This window comes from Leucoraja erinacea, chromosome 7, assembly GCF_028641065.1.
Source record: "Leucoraja erinacea ecotype New England chromosome 7, Leri_hhj_1, whole genome shotgun sequence".
NCBI lineage: Eukaryota > Metazoa > Chordata > Chondrichthyes > Rajiformes > Rajidae > Leucoraja > Leucoraja erinaceus.
The window spans coordinates 67043039-67060213 of NC_073383.1; the positions used below are offsets into that span (position 1 = coordinate 67043039).

The 17175-nt window shown below is 43.2% G+C and overlaps 1 long non-coding RNA gene across 2 annotated transcripts; it reads right to left on the bottom strand.

Moving 5' to 3' along the window:
- Positions 1-12911: 12911 nt before the first annotated feature.
- Positions 12912-16934, bottom strand: LOC129699076 (uncharacterized). Of its 2 annotated transcripts, none has more exons than XR_008723774.1 (2): positions 16754-16934; positions 12912-13347 (listed from the first exon to the last, which is right to left on the bottom strand). It is a non-coding gene; the product is annotated as an uncharacterized LOC129699076 (long non-coding RNA). The 2 variants fall into 2 exon arrangements; XR_008723773.1 differs by lacking the exon at positions 16754-16934 and adding an exon at positions 14811-15160.
- Positions 16935-17175: the final 241 nt, after the last annotated feature.

Below are 17175 nucleotides of genomic sequence, written 5' to 3' on the forward strand. Positions count from 1 at the left end.
CACGCAGAGAGTGGTGAATCTCTGGAACTCTCTGCCACAGAGGGTAGTTGAGGCCAGTTAATTGGCTATATTTAAGAGGGAGTTAGATGTGGCCCTTGTGGCTAAGGGGATCAGGGGGTATGGAGAGAAGGCAGGTACGGGATACTGAGTTGGATGATCAGCCATGATCATATTGAATGGCGGTGCAGGCTCGAAGGGCCGAATGGCCTACTCCTGCACCTAATTTCTATGTTTCTATGTTTCTATGTAATAGGAAAGGTTTTGATAGAAGGATATGCGTCAAATGCCAGAAAATTACACCAACTTTGATGGGCATATTTATTCATATGAACATGTTAGGCCAAAGGGCCTGATTCCATGATGTATGACGTTTCTATATTCCGGTTGCAGAGAAGTCAGTAACTGGAGGACATAGTTTTACGGCAAATAGTGGAAAGATTGATGGGAGATGGGATCTGTAACTATGCCTGAGAGGGTGGCTGAGGCAGGAACATTTAATAGAAATAAAAATACGCTTCCAGATGCACTTGAGCCAATAATTTACAAAGAACTGGAAAATGAGTTTGAAAAAGCTGTTTCAACTGGCAGGGAACATAAAGGTTCAAGTAGTTCTATGGGACAATCAATCTCTTTTGACCAGGTCAACAACATACAATGTGCGATTGTTTTCTACCAGTAATGGCTGTCCATTTGAGAATGCTAGAAATTCTTCACACCTGTGCATTCCAGACATATTCCAAGATTGACGACATTACTGTTGGTATTGTTGAGTTACCGATGAAATTTGGCTGCATGGCAGGCCTACATTCTTGTCCTATACAGAATTTGATGAAAAAAATGATCCTCCAATGATGACTACATGAAGTGAAGTTTCAACAAATGTCAACATGCGGAGTGGTGGATAATGGAGCCAGATTACCTCAGAATGACTTCTTTGTTGCACTAAACAACCGGAATTTTAGGATTAGAAAGCACAATTTCAAAAAACATTGGAATGTTGTGAAGGGAAAGCCAGAAAAGTACAGTTAGAAGTCACAATTGTTCCTGCTTCGGTTTTGCTCTGGTCATAGATTTGGCTGCTGACAGTTATGCTTGTGACAAGCTGCCAGTCTTTACCTTCTGTTTACTATGTATAAAAATGAGTACTCCTTTGACACTCCTACCAAATCTAAATTCCTGCCCCATAGCCCCATAGTGATAATGGACTGAATTTGATTTGGAAATTTAGCCTATTAACCCCCCCACCCTCATTCCATTGTCTCTATACCTTTCAGCATCTTTTCTTTTCCTCCCTTTCTTTCTTCCCTTTTATCATCAAATATGTGCTTGACATTTTTTTAAATCAAATTAAAACGGCAAGCAGCTGTTAAAAAAATATTACCACATTTAAACTAGACTCAAACCTAACTAAGAATGTGTAGTACAATACGATGTGCTGGTGGCTCAGTCAGCACTGAGGTAAGGATAGGTAGAGGGAATGGATAGGTAACGTTTTGAGCCTGGACTCTTCCTCGGACTCATGTAGTTGGAATGTAGTAACTTTGGTAAGAATAGCAGTTCCAGTACTGCCTGCATAAACTAAATACAACAACGGACATTCTGAATGGTTTAAATTCCCCCTGGGCGTGATACTTTGACCCTGCTTTTCTGATTGTAGAACAAATTGCAAAAGAAAAAAAATTGCTACATTGCTAAAGAGTAAAAAATAACCAGAATTCATTATTTGCGTTGGAAATAACTGAGATCAACAATTATCTTTGCAGTTGCCCTGTTAGAACATCTCATTGACCCCATGAACATTGACACCAGCGTGCTAACAGTCAACAATGAGTCAGCATTGATGCAACCTATTGCATACATTAAATATTATGTATTTGCCGTGGGTCAGGATTTGTAATGATGTGATTCGGCATGGATGTTTGTTGTTGCTCTCCTGTTCTACACTTGTCCCTGAATACTGAAAGCATCAGCAGTGTAATATGTGCCCTTTATGTTAGTTTAAGTGTCAATAATTTACTTAATGCAAGGAGTGGTATCGGCAGTGCATAACATTTTAATTCCATTAGAAGAAACCAAAGTGCTGGTGTAACTCAACGGATGAGGCAACATCTCAAGAGGACATGGATAGGTGACATCTTAGGTTTGAAGAAGGGTCCCAACCCAGAAAGTCGTCTATCCATGCCCTCCCACATTGGCACTTCGGCACTTTGCATTTTGTTTTGTTTTCCGATTTCTTCCTTACCTCTCTGAGTGGAAGAAATAATTTCAGAGGCAATTAATCTTGGAAATGGTGGAATGGTTATTGTGGAAGATTGATTCGTAAATTAAAATTTGTGAGGATTTTACAGAGAATTGCCCCCACCCCAAAATATGTAAAATCGAGATTTAAAAAAATAAATTATTACTTAGAATTCAATTAAAAAAATCGAATGATGAGTTTGTAATAACTGGAAGGCAACTGCACTAGTTTAAATATTATGTATTTCGTATTATTATCTTGGAGACCCCTTGAGTATATTTGAAACCTTGATGTAAATTGAACTTCAGTCATAATTACTTTTTCCATTATTATCTTTACTTTCCTCTAATTGAGATCTTAGTTGTTAGCCTGGGCAGTAAATTCTGTGCTTGATCACTTACAGAATTTGAATTGGTCTTTTACTTTCTCCTCCTGAGAGATTGCAATAACAAGTGACCATACCAAGAAGAATTGGAAATAGCCAATGATTTCTCTGGTACAAAAAAATGCTGGAGAAACTCAGCGGGTGCAGCAGCATCTATGGAGCGAAGGAAATGGGTAACGTTTCGGGCCGAAACCTTTGATTTCTCTGGCTGTTTTGTTTATAATCTTGATACAGAAAATAATAAACACTTCCAAAAGCTTCACTTCCTAGAAATATACACAGTTTTCACCAAGTAATTTTTAGTTCAGTTTAGTCAACGCGGAACAGGCCCTTCGGCCCACCTAGTCCGTGCCGACCAGCAATCCCCCCACACCAACACTACCCTACACACACTAGGGACAATTGACATTTATACCTAGCCAATTAACCTACAAACCTGTGCGACTTTGGAGTGTGGGAGGAAACAGAAGTTCTCAGAGAAAACCCATGCAGGTCACGGAAAGTACGTACAACCTCTGTACAGCCAAGCTGCAGTAGTCAGGATCGAACTCGGGTCTCTGGTGCTGTAAGGCAGCAACTCTACTGCAACGCCTCCGTGCTGCTCTGTTAAGTCCTTTATTGATAATTTTGCTTAATTAAAAGAATTTGCTTAATTAAAAGAAAGTTCTTCCCGAAGTCTATTAGTGTCATCAATGCAGTCCATGAAGATTGGAGCAGTTTTAGGATGGTCTACATCCTGTGTTGAACATAGCACCCTGTATCGAAATATTAAATCCTCAGACCTGGAATAAGTGAGTTTATTCCCATTCCGGGATTCTCCACCCAGTCCTGGGGGGGGGGGGGGGGGGGGGGGGGTGAGTGATTGTGTTCCCAGTCCCGGAGGTACGGAGGAGAGGTATGCTGGTTGGTGGGCCGATCCGGTTAAAGGTGATGGAGGAGTCCCTTCAGGAACCTGGGACTTATCGGGATCAGGAACTGCTCCAGTAGACCGAGCTTGCAGGCGGACTGGACTTTGGAAATGGTGGCATAACATGGCGGCACCAGCATGTGTAAATATGCAAAAAGAATTTAACTGCGCAGTTGTACAACTGACAAATAAAGCACCATTGAACCATTCATTGTGTGACTCTGTTCCCTGTCCCGCAGTCCCAGAGTGAGAGACTTTGCTCCCAGTCCCAGACTTGAGTGAGTCCATTCCCAATCCTGGAGCACGGGAGTCTGTTCACCCAATATACAGACTATCAGTACTGGACTTCGATTTTTCTATATATTTTTCCCAGCGCAAAATGCAACCCACAAGGATGAGGAGTAGACACGAGGAACTACAGATGCCGGTTTACAGAAAAAGACACAAAATGTGAGAGCAACTCAGCGGGTCAGGCAGTATCCAAGAAAGGGTGGCATGGTGGAACAAAAGGCAGCATGGTGGCACAGCAGTAGAGTTCCAGCTCCAGAGACCTAAGTTCGATCCTGACCACGAGTGCTGTCTGTACAGCGTTTATACGTTCTGCCCATGACCGTGTGGGTTTTACCCGGGTGCTCTGGTTTTTTCCTCACACTCCAAAGACATAGAGGTTTGTAGATTGAGTAGCTTTGATAAAGATTGTAAATTATCCCTAGTGTGTAGGATAGTGCTAGTGTTTGGGGATTGCTGGTCAGCGTGTATTCGGTGGGGGAGGGCTTGTTTCCACACTATATCTCTAAACTAAATCTAAAAAAACATATAATGGGGACATTTAAGATCGGGACCCTCCTTTCACATTTTGTATCAGGCTGGAACTCTTCTTCAGACTGAAGGTCCATATCTGAAAAATCACCTATCCATGTTCACCATTCTACAAGATTCAAGACTTGGACATTCTAAGATGAATGGTTCTTTGCCTGGTTAGATGCATAAACCTGAGATTTTTCAGTCAGAAGCATGAACTGCTAGCTTGTTGTTGATTCCAGCTTGATTGAAAATTATTTGGAATGCATGTCTACTGGAATTTTTGGAATCCTTCCTGGTGAGAAAGAACAACCCTCACCCAGAACCATAAGCCCTGACCATGATTCATCACCTATAAGTGAAGTACAACATAGGCAATCAAAAATGTACTGACACTGAAGGGAAAATTTAACAGGAAAGTGTGGCGTGAAATATTTTGCAAGGGAAGATACTGAGGATAGCCAAATAGTACAAGTTAAAGATAGAATATAATAGTTTCTTTATTGTCATTGTAACATGAGCCATGTACAACGAAATTTAAAAATGTCAGCCAGTCAGTGCACCATTCAAACATTTCTAAAAGCTAACGATACATACAAGGTAAAATATTAAAAGATAAACAACTAAATAAATATCACGAAAATAGCACGCATAAACACCCAACCCTCCATCCTTCTGTCGATTTCACAGTGTACCACAGTCCCTTAGTTTGTCTCGCCCCTGCGTTCCTTGGCGGCTACATTTAGTGCTTTTTTTAAAAACTGTTTTTTGTCTGGATTGTTGGCTGTGTTATGAAACAGTTCAAACTGTGCAGAATGCTGAGGCTGATAAAAGGTATTGCATTATTTTTCACTGTGATTGGTGGCTTGTTATGATTGGCATCATGTATTGTCTTTCCACTGACCACCAGTTAGCATGTAATAAATGTTTTTCACTGGTACACATGACAATAAACTAAAGTCAAATTAAAACTGTAAAATATACGTTGGGTCTCAGTTGGTGTATTGTACTCAGCTCGAAACAAAATATTTTGGGATAGAAAGGGCGGAGAAGAGATTTCCTAGATAGTCCTTCAGAATGAGAGACTTTAATTCTAAGGAGTGATTGGGGATGACAGGGCCATTCTCCTTAGAATGGAATATGTTTTTAGATGACTTTGACAAAAATGTTAACATCGTGAATGGTTTTAACAGAGTAAAGGAAAAGGAAGTGGTTTTACCAACAGAAAGGAGGGTAGACAAAGAGTGTAGATTGAAACCAACTAGCAAAAGAGCCAAAGGTGAGACCAGGAATCATTTATTGTTACTTTGAACTGGAAAGTTTAACTTGAAAGTTGTTTGATGCAGATTCAAGATAACTTACAATTGCTAAAGAAAATTGGATGAAATCTTCAAGTGTAAAACTGGTATAGGTATGGGGTAAGAAAAGGGGAGTTGATCACCATCAAAACTGCCAGAAGCATTGTGGGCCAAACGGCCTCCTGCAACATTTCATGCACGTGTGATTCAATGACAATGATTACAGTCAGAGAAACATGAAGTAGTCAGAAAAGGATCACAGCTGTTAGAAATTGTAAACTTGAAATGCGTTCACAGAATTACAAATAAAATGTGTTTGTTTAGAATCAGATTCGAGTGTTAAGGGATTTTCCTTATTTTTCTTGGTGTCCTAGTGCATGTAGCAAATGTTTTATCTTTCAGTGTTTTATTTTGCTCTTTAACATTTATTTTGTTCTTTAGCACCCTGCAACATGACCATATAACCATATAACAATTACAGCACGGAAACAGGCCATCTCAGCCCTACAAGTCCGTGCCGACACAATGTCGCCTTTAGCATCGTGAGTAGTCGCCAAAAGAGTCGTACCTTTTTCTGGTCGGCTCTGGATTTTCAACATGTTGAAAATTTTCGGCAACCTGCTGCGACTATGACAGGTACCGGCAGTCGCCGAAAAACAGGCCCTTTTGAAACACCTCTGGCAACCTCCCACCACTCCTACAGGACACATCATTAAAGGACCAATTCAGTTGGTAGCAATACTACCCTGTGGCTGGAAGAGTGTTATAGAGCCATCAAGTCACAGAGTCATACATTGTCAACATGTCCCAGCTACACTAGTCCTATCTGCCTGCGTTTGGTCCGTATCCCTCCAAACTTGTCCTATCCATGTACCTGTCTAACTGTTCCTTAAACGTTGGGACAGTCCCAGCCTCAACTACCTCCACTGGCAGCTTGTTCCTTTCAACCACCACCCTTTGTGTGAAAAAGTTACCCCTCAGAATCCTTCACCATGAACCTATGTCCTCTGGACCTCGATTCCCCCACTCTGGACAAGTGATTCCGATTTATTCCTCTCATGTGTTGTGTCATTGTGGTGGGTCCCTTTAAGAATTAGCTGTAAAGGTTGCATCTGTTCAGCTATATGCTGATAACTGTGAGAATGAATAACACATCACTAGGGAACACCAGGCTAAAACTGACACTGTCAGTTTCAACGTGGGAAACTTTGACAACTCTGTTCTGTGAAGTTCCTGCTCTTTATAGGACTTTCACATCAAATATAAGCCACCGCATTGAGCAATTTCAAGTCCAGTGTGTCGAGAATTTCAACCTTGGATGGCAGCACCAAGTAATGGCAGCAACTTGTCCCACCTATGAAATTTGGTTCCTTAATTGTTGCTATTGTGATGTATGTTTGGCGCTGCTGACAGGAATGAATTCTGAGACAGCAGTCAGTGCATTTTTCACTTGGCAGTTCTTTTCTGTCGCAAAAGTTCTAACTGAAATGATTTCCGATGAGAAACCTCCTCTTCACAGAACAGTCACTTCATCTGTCAGAACTAAAAATATATGCTTAGCTTGATCAGATTTTGATAAAAACGCACCAGTTTTGGAATGGAGGTTTAAGTAGATAACTTCCTCTGAAGTGTTTGACATTAACATTTATAAGAAAGTACTGCTGCCTGTGGCTTGTGTTGTTCCATAAAATTCTATTTCTATATCTCTGATGTTATGCATACTCAAGGCAGTCCCAGTTTAGTGCCACTAAATAAAACACCACTGGGATTTTAACCTGTCATATCTCATATGCATCAAGATACAATCTGATTCAACTAAATATCATTCTGCTTGGCTGAAACCACTGACACAGGGGTTCAGGCAATAAACTTAGCTTTGCCCCTTCACGGTCTCGTACTTTACAAGAGTTTTTTATTGTCATATGTCTCAGATAGAACAATGAGCGTTAGATGGCACTGGGTCTGTTCTCGCCAGAGTTGACGGTGAGTGGGGACATAGAAACATAGAAAATAGGTGCAGGAGGAGGCCATTCGGCCCTTCGAGCCAGCACCACCATTCATTGTGATCATGGCTGTGTCATCCCTATCAATAACCCGTGCCTGCCTTCTCCCCATATCCCTTGACTCCACTAGCCCCTAGAGCTCTATCTAACTCTTTCTTAAATCCATCCAGTGACTTGGCCTCCACTGCCCTCTGTGGCAGGGAATTCCATAAATTCACAACTCTCTGGGTGAAAAAGTTTTTTCTCACCTCAGTCTTAAATGACCTCCCCTTTATTCTAAGTCTGTGGCCCCTTATTCTGGAACATTGGGCCTGGACCTCATTGAAACATGCAGAATAGTGAAAGGCTTGGACAGAGAGTGGATGTGGAGAGGATGTTTCAACGAGTGGGAAAGACTAGGATTGGAGGTTGTAGTCTCAGAATTAAAGGATGTTCTTTTAGGAAGGAGATGAGGAGGAATTTCTTTAGTCAGAGGGTGGTGAATCCATGGAATTCTTTGCCACAGAAGGCTGTGCAGGCCAAGTTAGTCGATATTTTTAAGGGAGAGATAGATAGATTATTTATTAGTATGGGTGGAAGAGGTTATGGGGAGAAGGCAGGAGAATTGGGTAAGGTGGGAGAGATAAATCCGCCATGAGTGAATGGAGGAGTAGACTTGATGGGCCAAATAGTTTTATGATCTTACGAAATTCTTACTTGCAGCATCACAATAGAATATGTAAACATAGTACACTGTAAACAATATAATCAGGTCCTGTTAAATGTTTGTCAATACTAAAACTCACTGCATTTCCTCTAGTCCTGTATGAACAGCCTGCACAGTTCAGTTTAAATTCCAAGCAGAGGGTAACTACATCCACATGTAGTGGCCGATTAGGAAAAGGGGAAATGCAACGAGACCTGGGTGTCATGGTACACCAGTCATTGAAAGTAGGCATGCAGGTGCAACAGGCAGTGAAGAAAGCGAATGGTATGTTAGCATTCATAGCAAAAGGATTTGAGTATAGGAGCAGGGAGGTTCTACTGCAGTTGTACAGGGACTTGGTGAGACCACACCTGGAGTATTGTGTACAGTTTTGGTCTCCTAATCTGAAGAAGGACATTCTTGCCATAGAGGGAGTACAGAGAAGGTTCACCAGACTGATTCCTGGGATGTCAGGTCTTTCATATGAAGAAAGACTGGATAGACTTAGCTTGTACTCGCTAGAATTTAGAAGATTGAGGGGGGAATCTTTTAGAAACGTACAAAATTCTTAAGTGGTTGGACAGGCTAGATGCAGGAAGATTGTTCCCGATGTTGGGAAAGTCCAGAACAAGGGGTCACAGTTTAAGGATAAGGGGGAAATCTTTTAGGACCGAGATGAGAAAAACATTTTTCACACAGAGAGTGGTGAATCTCTGGAATGCTCTGCCACAGAAGGTAGTTGAGGCCAGTTCATTGGCTATATTTAAGAGGGAGTTAGATGTGGCCCTTGTGGCTAAAGGGATCAGGGGGTATGGAGAGAAGGCAGGTACAGGATACTGAGTTGGATGATCAGCCATGATCATATTGAATGGCGGTGCAGGCTCGAAGGGCTGAATGACCTGCACCAATGTTTCTATGTTTCTATCCCCAACCCAGTGAGATTCACTGACATTTGCTTCCAAGCCAAATTTAGACCTGGCTCTGCACAAACACAAAACTAAAATATTTGTATTAAGCTGACTGATTTGACAAATGAATTCATGCATTACAATCTTACTTACTGTTCCTACTTACACCAATGCAGCAGCGAGTTCACTTTGGATCCATGCCAGCTCCCAGCAGAATATTTCCTTTTGCAAATGTTTTCCTACTCCAGGGATAATTTATAGTCACAGATCGACCTTCCTGTACCTGGGAGGAAACCAAAGCAACCGACAAAAGGCAATGGGAAGAATATGCATACTCCACCCAGGCAGCACCTGAGGTCGGAATCTAATCCAGGTCCCCGGAGCTGTGTGGCAGCACATGGGAGGAATTGTTGTCCCACTCCAGCTGAAGACACAGAGTGCTGGAGTAGCTTAGTGGGTCAAGCAGCACCTCAGCATGACATGGCACAGATGGGTGATGTTTCAGGTCGGGACCCTTCTACAGTCACTCGAGCCATTAGTTTGAAATCAGTGTGAAGGAACAGCAGATGTTGGTTTACCCTGACGATAGATACAAAATGCTGGAGTAATGCAGTGGGTCAGGTAGCATCTCTGAAGAAAAGGAATAGGTGACGTTACGGGCCAAGACCCTTCTTCAGACAGAGTCAGGGGAGAGGTAAACTAATCTAAAATCGGTATTGTATTGCAATGTCATGAATGCAGTTATAGAGTTACGTAGCGTGGAAACAGCACAGACCAACTTACCCTAACCAACCAACATGTCTCATCTATATCAGTCCAACCTGCCTACATTTGGCCTATGTTCCTCTAAACCTATCCTATCCATGTACCTGTCTAAATGTTTCTAAAATCTTGCAATAGTACCTGCCTCAACTATCTCCTCCGGCAGCTCATTCCATACATCCACCAACCATTGTGTAAAAAAGTTACACCTCGGGTTCCTATTAAATCTTTCCCCCCTAACTTTAAATTTATGTCCTCTGGTTCTCGATTCCCCTACTCTGGCCATGTTTACCCTACAGTGCCTTCCAGAGTTGCTGCCTTACAGCACCAGACACCTGCCCATGGGTGCGGTCCATATGGAATTTGTACATTCTCTCTGTGTGAGCACGTGGGTTTTCTCCGGGGGCTCCGGTTTCCGCCCACATTCCAAAGACGTATGTGTTTGTAGGCTAATTGGCTTCGGTAAAAACTATAAATTGTCCCTAGCGTGTAGTGTCCCTAGTGCTAGCTATATTTAAGAGGGAGTTAGATGTGGCCCTTGTGGCTAAAAAGATCAGGGGGTATGGAGAGAAGGCAGGTACGGGATACTGAGTTGGATGATCAGCCTTGATCATATTGAATGGCGGTGCCGGCTCGAAGGGCCGAATGGCCTACTCCTGCACCTATTTTCTATGTTTCTACGTTTCTATGTATGGGGATCGCTGGCCGGCACGGACTCGATGGACCGATAGGCCTGTTCCTGCGCTGCATCTCTAAACTCAACTAAACGATTCCTCTCATGATTTTGTGCGTACAATCAGAATACATTTTTAAATAAGGTGTTCACCACCTTCCCACATTTCTTCTCAAGTGGGGGTGAAAGAGGCCCGAGCACTATCTTGAGTACCATAATTAAAGTAGGGCAGTAAGGACAGGGAACTAGAGGCCGGTGAGCTCGACATCAGTGGTGGAAATGTGTAGGAAGGAACTACAGATGTTGGTTTAAAATGAAGATGGACACAAAAAGCTGGATTAACTTAGCAGTGGTGGGAACATTGTTTGTGGGGATTCAAAGTAACAGCATCTACACCAGCGTTAGGATAAGCACTGACTGATTAGGGAGTTGCGATAATTATTGGCATCATTTATATCTCATTGCTATTTTTGGGACTTAATTGTCTGCAAATTGGCTGCTGTCATTCCCCTACAATACAACAGTGAAAATATTTTTTACACATTAAATCCTTGGCTGTAGAATTTTAGAATGCTGAATAGCATGACACACGGGATGTAAATGCTAATTCTTTCTCTTATTGATCAATAATATTAAATAACAGTTTTTAATTTTCAACAGTATATGTTGGAAAGGGTACAGATAAGATGTACGAGGATGTTGCAACGACCACAGGGTCTGTGCTATAGGGAGAGGTTGAATAGGCTGGGACTCCTATTCCTTGGAGCGCAGGAGGATCAGGAGTGATCTTATTGATGTGCATAAAATCATGAGAGGAATAGATCGGGTAGATAGATGCACAGAGTCTCTTGTCCAGAGTAGGTGAATCGAGGACCAGAGGACATAGGCTTAAGGGAAAATATTTCATAGGAATCTGAGGGGTAGCTTTTTCACACAAAAGGTGGTGGATGTATGGAATAAGCTGCCAGAGGAGGTAGTTGAGGCACGGACTATCCCAACATTTAAGAAACAGTTAGATAGGTACATGGATAGGACAGGTTTGGAGGGATATGGACCAAACGCAGACAAATGAGACTGGTGTAGCTGGGACATGTTGGCCAGTATGGGCAAGTTGGGCCGAAGGGCCTGTTTCCATGTTGTATCACACTATGACTCTATGTGCAATCTCCTTTTCTGAACAGCTGGCTTTAGATAGTCGAAGGTTCAGTCTTTCTGGGCGAGGTCAGCTTTGATGGGCTTTGAAGCTGTGCCAGTGATCTTTGCACCACTTGACTATCAAGCGGAAACACAGCAACAGGAACTCTTAGCTTTGTGATACCTGAAACGGACGAGGAACATCGGACATCTCAAACAAGCACTTGCCTGGTTGGTGATGAGAAGGGACGTTCCCATCATGCAGAAACTCAATCCCACACCTTGACCTTGTTGTAGTGCAGATGAGTCAATTGTTTGCCACCTCAGTGGCTGTCCGTTTGCTGAGACAATTTGGAAAGGTATACAATAATCTTTGCCCAGGTTAATCTCAAACAGTAACGCATTGTTCTGTAATCTATGGGATTTTCCCGGGGAATGCACACCGAGTCAAACATCAAACCTGGCGGAAGATGCACTTTGGTCTGCCGGAAACTTATTGATCTGCAGCAAAAGGAGATATCCGCAGGTAAATGCTTACAAATGCACATTCTAATGTCCAGGATACTTGCTGAGATTCACACTGAAGCTCAATGCAGCCACTGCACAGGCTCTGGGGTAGCTGGAGATAACTGAGAGGCTGAGCCCTAAGTAACAGTCTCTCAAATATTTGATTGATATAAACACAAAAAGCTGAAGTAACTCAGCAGGTCAGACAGCATCTCTAGAGGAAAGGAATAGATGGGGTTTCGGGTCGATACCCTTCTTCAGGATATCGGGGCCTCAACCCGATACGTCACCTACAATATTCCTTTTCTCCAGAGATGCTGTCTGACCCACATAGTTACTCCAGCTTTGTGTGTCTATCTTCGGTTTAAACCAGCATCTGCAGTTCCTTCCTACACATTTGATTGATATATATTGTTTAATACAAATCATTAGTGGAATTGACACGTTGTAAAGGAATTGATGGGTACAGTGTCAGAAGGGAAATGACATGTCCTGATTGTATTAAATGAATAAAGCATGTTTTTGGACAACTAAAAATAATTAGTTTACCGTCTTCCGCTCTGACTCACTGTTGGTCTGTAGATTAATGAATATCTGAGACAAAATTGTACTGGCTAGGATTGCCAACTTTAATGACAGCAAAAACAAAGTCATATTCTTTGTCAGCAGATCTGATCAATCCTTCGTTCCATTTACTGTCAAGTCCGATCACTTGAAGTTGCTGAGAAAATGGCTGTGGAGGATCCCGGGCATACATCAGGAACTTGGGGGGAGCTCCCAGACAAGGTGAGTATCAACAACGATGGGCACAAAAAGCTGGAGTAACTCAGCGGGTGAACAGAAACTGGGCATGTTGGAGGAGCTTTCTGTCTCGATTACAGAAAAGAATCTAGTCGGGAGGCGCGAGGTGGCTCTGTGTGTTGCCGTGTGTGATGCAGGTGTGGGCCGTACCCTGCCCCTCTGTCCACCAGCAACTTGAACCATCTTGCATCTCATCTGCAGATCCAACATGGATCATTTTCACATGAACGTGATATTCAACCCTCTGGAAAACAAGGGAAACAAATGGTACTCAACTCGGCCCTCATCTTAATATCAGGTTTGGTGTCTGTCCTCATCAAGCTATCTAGATCCCAGATTTCCCAAGGCTCAATGAGGAAAGGTCACAAATTGGCAATTCCTTGCCACTGAAAACTACAAAGCTGTTGTATTTATCACTAATACAGTGATTGAGAATGAAAAATGGAAACCAAGTTGATATAATGTAAATAATGTAAGCAAATGTAAAATAGTTAAGGGTTAATCATAAGATGAGGATTTCCAGTCACACATAGGGCAGTTAGATAGAGACAAATAGTATCAAATTGCAGATCCTGGAAACATTTGGACAAAACCACCACTGGAACAAATGCATTAAATACCTTAGCCTTAGCAATGAGGCATGAGGGCAAAGCCTTCTGGCTGGTTGGTTGGGATTCAGCTATTTGAGCAAAGACAGAGGAATTTAATGGGTCAGGTAAAATCTGCGGAGTGAAATGGACAGATGAAATTCCAGGCCATGACGCCTCTTCAAGATGGGAGTAAAAACATAGAAACATAGAAAATAGGTGCAGGAGTAGACCATTCGGCCCTTTGAGCCTGCACCGCCATTCAATATGATCATGGCTGATCATCGAACTCAGTATCCTGTACCTGCCTTCTCTCCATACCCCTTGATCCCTTTAGCCACAAGGGCCACATCTAAATCCCTCTTAAATATACCCAATGAACTGGCCTCAACTACCTTCTGTGGCAGACAATTCCAGAGATTCACCACTCTCTGTGTGCAGTAGAGGGGGGATGGTAGAAAGAGGTGAGGAGGAGAATGAGTGGGGTAAGGACTCAGAGGGGATAAGGTGGTTTAAGAGCGGAAAGAGGAGTGGAAAGGAACTGGAAGACAGGGACTGGAGACCAAGCATAAACTTGGTGACCACTTTGCCAAACACTTGCACTATCCACAGGGGCTAGCTGGAGCTCCCTGTTATCAGCCACTTCAATTCCTCTTCCCATTCCCATATCAACCCCCTTCAACCTCCTCCATTGCCAAAGAGAAGCCACATGCAAAGTGGAAGAAAGGCATTTCATATTCTGCTTGGGTTGCCAACAAACCAACGTCAGGAACATTTCATTCTCCACGTTCAGGTAACCCCCCCCCCCCGCAACACCCTCTTCTCTAGTGATCTACCCGGGTTCTCTTACTCACACCTTTCTTTCCATTCCCCCTAGCCCTGTACTCTAATTTTTGTTTCCTCCTCACTCACCTTTTCCTTTTTTCAATACCCATTACTAACCCTACCAGCTCCCCGTCCCCACCCCCTGGTTCCACATTTCACCTCGCCTTCCATTCATGTCAGATTCCACTATATTTAGTCCTTTTCTCCACTGATTGCCTCCAACATTTCTGGCCATCTCCACCCTCATGTCACCAACCCAACCCAGCTGTCACTTAACCCCCCGTTCCCACCTTACCTGGATCCACATATCACTTGCCAGCTCTTGCCCCACCCCTTCCACTAAATTATTTCTCCCAGCTACTTCTGCTCCAATCTTGAAGGAAGAAAGGTCCAGACTCAAAGGTCACCTGTCTATTTCCCTCCACAGATGCTGCCTGACCCACTGCGTTCCTCCAGCAGTTTGTTTTTGGCTCAAGATTCAAGCACCTGCAGTGTCTTGTGTCTCGCTTTAGCTATTTGAACTGCATTTAGGCACCAGCGTGTAAGTCCAGGATTTGCCTGGACTTGCTCTACAATTATAGCAAGACTTCTTCATTTTGAACTCCACCTCCTTTGCACAAAAGATCAACATTCCATCCGCCCTCCTAAATACTTGCCATACTTGAATGTTAACTTTCTGTGTTCCCTGTCCAAGGATAATTTTCCTTTTACACTGTAGCATTCTGTACACTGTCTCCAACCAAACAATATTTAGCTTTTCTCTTCGTCTCAGTTCACTTGCAGAGACTTGCAGCAGTGAAGTGAGTGAGCGATACTCCAGGTATTACAAATTTCTGAGGGTGGCCTTTGACTTTCCATTCCTCTGCATAAGGAGAACAATAAAACTACCCAGAACTAGAAACAAAGAACTGCAGAAGGTACACAAAAATGCTGGAGAAACTCAGCGGGTGCAGCAGCATCTATGGAGCGAAGGAAATAGGCAATGTTTCGGAAACCCTTCTTCAGACTGATCTTCAGAACTGCAGATGCTGGTTTATACCAAAGCTAGACTCAAAGTGTTGGAGTGACGCAACGGGTCAGGCAGCTTCTCTGAAGAAAAAAGGACACCTCTTCAACTACTGAGTTGAGTTTGAGTTTTGTTGATTTTGAGTTTAGTTCCAATAGAATAGAATAGAATTACCTTTATTGTCATTCAGACCTTGCGGTCTGAACGAAATTTCGTGCCTGCAGTCATACATACAATAATAAACAACAACAAACACAAATTAACATCCACCACAGTGAGAATTCCAAACATCTCCTCACTGTGGTGGAGGCAAAAATCTTAGGGCTGCAGTCTCTTCCCTCCTCTTCTCCCTCTGCGTTGAGGCGATTCCCCACCGGGCGATGGTACAACCAGTCCCGCGGCTCACCGAACCCCGCCAACGGGCCGGCTCAAACACCGCGGCCCGGGGTGGTCGAAGCTGCCGCCCTCCAGTCCAGCGGACCCAGCCGCTGACCCGCGGCTGAACCCCGGACTCAGGTCACCTCAATGTCACGTGTACCGAAGTAAAGTGACAAGCTTTTGTCACATGCTAACCAGTCAGCAGAAAGACAATACATGATTGCAATCAGGCCATCCACAGTATACAGATAACAATCAAACAATCAACAGTGTACTGACAGCATCCACAGTGTACATACATATAATTGCGCAAGTAACCTGGAAAAACTTTGCAAAGCTCAGATGACGTAAAATCTTTAAGGATCGCCTATTCTGTTGTAAACAAGTCAGCATGTTGTGAAATGTGTGAATAAAAATATTGAAAAAAAATCTGACATTTGCAATGCACCTCCATTCAAGGCTTCCAAATCAGTTTAACATGGATAGGTCGAAACCCTTCGTCAGACTAATTGCAGTAGGGGGGGGAGGAGGGGAGGGGCAGGAAGCAGGGAGAGAGGTGGGGGCAGGACCAAGCCAGGTAAGTGATAAGTGGTTACAGGTGAAGGGGAAAGGGGGGGGGGGGGGGGGGGGGGTGGGTGGGGGGGTGTGGTTATTGGCAGATAGTCGGGCAAAGAGCAGAAACAAAAAGGAAAAAAAGTGAGATAAGGAGATAAGGATAGAAGGAATATGAACTGGATAGTCAGAAGAAGGAATATCCTCAGTCTGAAGAAGGGTTTCGGCCCGAAACGTCACCTATTTCTTTCGCTCCATAGATGCTGCTGCACCTGCTGAGTTTCTCCAGCATTTTTGTGTACCTTAGAGGGTTGGATACATTGGTGACTAATTTTCTAGCTGAAGTCTGAAGAAGGGTCTCAATCCGAAACGTCAGCCATTACTTCTATTCCAGAGATGCTGCCTGTCCCACTGAGATACTCCAACATTTTTTGTCCATCTTTGGTGTAAAAAAAGCATCTGCAGTTCGTTCCTACACATTCCAGCTTTGCAAATATGGTCCCAGCCCTGAGAGACTGGGCAAACCGGTGTGGGTTTTTCATTTCCTGCACCTGGCTGCAGCAATTGCCTCATATTGAGCCAGGAGCCACGGATGTTTTTTTAAAACAGGTTCATCTCCTCGGTTCACCTTCTTTTAATATGCAAATCTAGGAACTATTAAGATGTCAACTGCCAATTGAGTGTGGAAAGGATCAAAAGAATGATGTGTTGAGCAGTTCCGAGA